At 43.0% G+C, this 2,318-nt stretch overlaps 1 non-coding gene across 1 annotated transcript; it reads right to left on the reverse strand.

Annotated features, from left to right (window-relative positions):
* Positions 1-304: 304 nt before the first annotated feature.
* Trnaa-cgc (transfer RNA alanine (anticodon CGC)) lies at positions 305-377 on the reverse strand. The gene has a single exon. It is a non-coding gene; the product is annotated as a tRNA-Ala (tRNA).
* Positions 378-2,318: the final 1,941 nt, after the last annotated feature.

The raw sequence follows: 2,318 nt of genomic DNA on the forward strand, positions 1-2,318 counted from the left end.
ATTGGAAACCCCATTCGCAACTTTGTACTCCTCCGACATATCGAACAGGGATTACTCGACGCGCCACCGTGGACGTGAAGCGAACTACGACGTCTCATGTTGTGGTCTTCAGTCCAGAGACTGGTTTGGAGGAGGAGGAGGATCTTAGTGTTTCACGTCCCCTCGACAACGAGGTCATTAGAGACAAAGCGCAAGCTCGGGTGAGGGAAGGATGTGGAAGGAAATCGGCCGTGCCCTTTCAAAGGAACCATCCCGGCATTTGCCTGAAGCGATTTAGGGAAATCACGGAAAACCTAAATCAGGATGGCCGGAGACGGGATTGAACCGTCGTCCTCCCGAATGCGAGTCCAGTGTGCTAACCACTGCGCCACCTCGCCCGGTGAGACTGGTTTGATGTAGCTCTCCATGCTGCTCTATCCTGTGCAAGATTCTTCATATCGCAGTAAATACTGCAACCTACATCCTTCTGAGTCTGTTTAGTGTACTCATCCCTTGGTCTCCATCTAAGATTTTTACCCTCCACACTGCCCTCCAATACTAAATTGGTTGTCCCTTGATGCCTCAGAACATGTCCCACCAACCGATCCCATCTTGTAGTCAAGTTGTGCCACTAACTCCTCTTCTCCCCAATCCTATTCAATATTTCCTCATTAGTTATGTGATCTACCCATCTAATCCTCAGCATCCTTCTGTAGCACCACATTTCGAAAGCTTCTATTCTCTTCTTGTCCAAACTAGTTATCGTCCATGTTTCACTTACATCCATGGCTACACTCCATACAAACAGTTTCAGAAACAACTTCCTGACACTTAAATCTGTACTCGATGTTAACAAATTTCTCTTCTTCAGAAAAGCTTTCCTTGCCATTGCCAGTCTACATTTTATATCCTCTATACTTCGACCATCATCAGTTGTTTTGCTCCCGAAGTAGCAAAACTCCTTTATTACTTTAAGTGTCTCATTTGCTAATCTAATTCCCTCAGCATCACCCAACTTAATTCGACTACATTCCATTTTCCTCGTTTTGCTTTTCTTGATGTTCATCTTATACCCTTCTTTCAAGACACTGTCCATTCCGTTCAACTGCTCTTCCAAGTCCTTTGCTGTCTCTGACAGAAATGCAATGTCATCGGCAAACCTCAAAATTTTTATTCTTTCTCCATGGATTTTAATACCTACTCCGAACTGTTCTTTTTGTTTCCTTTACTGCTTGCTCATTATACAGACTGAATAACATCGGGGATAGGCTACAACCCTGTCTCACTCCCTTCCCAACCACTGCTTCCCTTTCATGCCCCTCGACTCTTATAACTGCCATCTGCTCTCTGTACAAATTGTAAATAGCCTTTCGCTCTCTGTATTTTACTCGTGCTACCTTCAGAATTTGAAAGAGAGTATTCCAGTCAACATTGTGAAAAGCTTTCTCTAAGTCTACAAATGCTAGAAACGTAGGTTTGCCTTTCCTTAATCTATTTTCGAAGATAAGTCGTAGGGTCAGTATTGCCTCACGTGTTCCAACGTTTCTGCGGAATCCAAACTGATCTTCCTCGAGGTCGGCTTCTACCAGTTTTTCTATTCGTCTATAAAGAATTCGTGTTAGTATTTTCCAGCCGTGGCTTATTAAACTGATAGTTCGGTGATTTTCACATCTGTCTACGCTGCTTTCTTTGGGATCGCAATTACTATATTCTTCTTGAACTCTGAGGGTATTTCGCCTGTCTCATACATCTTGCTCACTAAATGGTAGAGTTTTGTTAGGCCTGGCTCTCCGAAGGCTGTCATTAGTTCTAATGGGATGTTGTCTACTCCCGGGGCCTTGTTTCGATTGAGATCTTTCAGTGTTCTGTCAAACTCTTCACGCAGTGTCATATCTCCCATTTCATCTTCATCTACATTTGCTTTCATTTCTATCATATTGTCCTTAAGAACATCGCCCTTGTACAGTCCCTCATATACTCCTTCCACGATTCTGCTTTCACTTGTTCGCTTAGTACTAGGTTTCCATCTGTGCTCTTGATATTCATACAAGTGGTTCTCTTTTCTCCAAAGGTCTCTTTAATTTTCCTGCGATCGGATCTGACGTATCGTGCTGACACAGAACAGATACCGGCTGTAAACATGAAAATACTTAAGTAGTGTTTATTGCCTACACATCTAAATATCATTTGGAGAATAGACGTGCAAGTGCACGAGAAATGTTGCAAACCAAAAACGAAAAAATTGAAATCATCCTGATTGAAGGAGAATGTAATAGGAACGTTGAGGCTGCAGTTGACTTGTAAGTCAAGCGTTTACCAGAGAATGTTCGCTCTCGTTC

The sequence above is a fragment of the Schistocerca gregaria genome, chromosome 3, assembly GCF_023897955.1.
Source record: "Schistocerca gregaria isolate iqSchGreg1 chromosome 3, iqSchGreg1.2, whole genome shotgun sequence".
In the NCBI taxonomy this organism is placed as follows: Eukaryota; Metazoa; Arthropoda; class Insecta; order Orthoptera; family Acrididae; genus Schistocerca; species Schistocerca gregaria.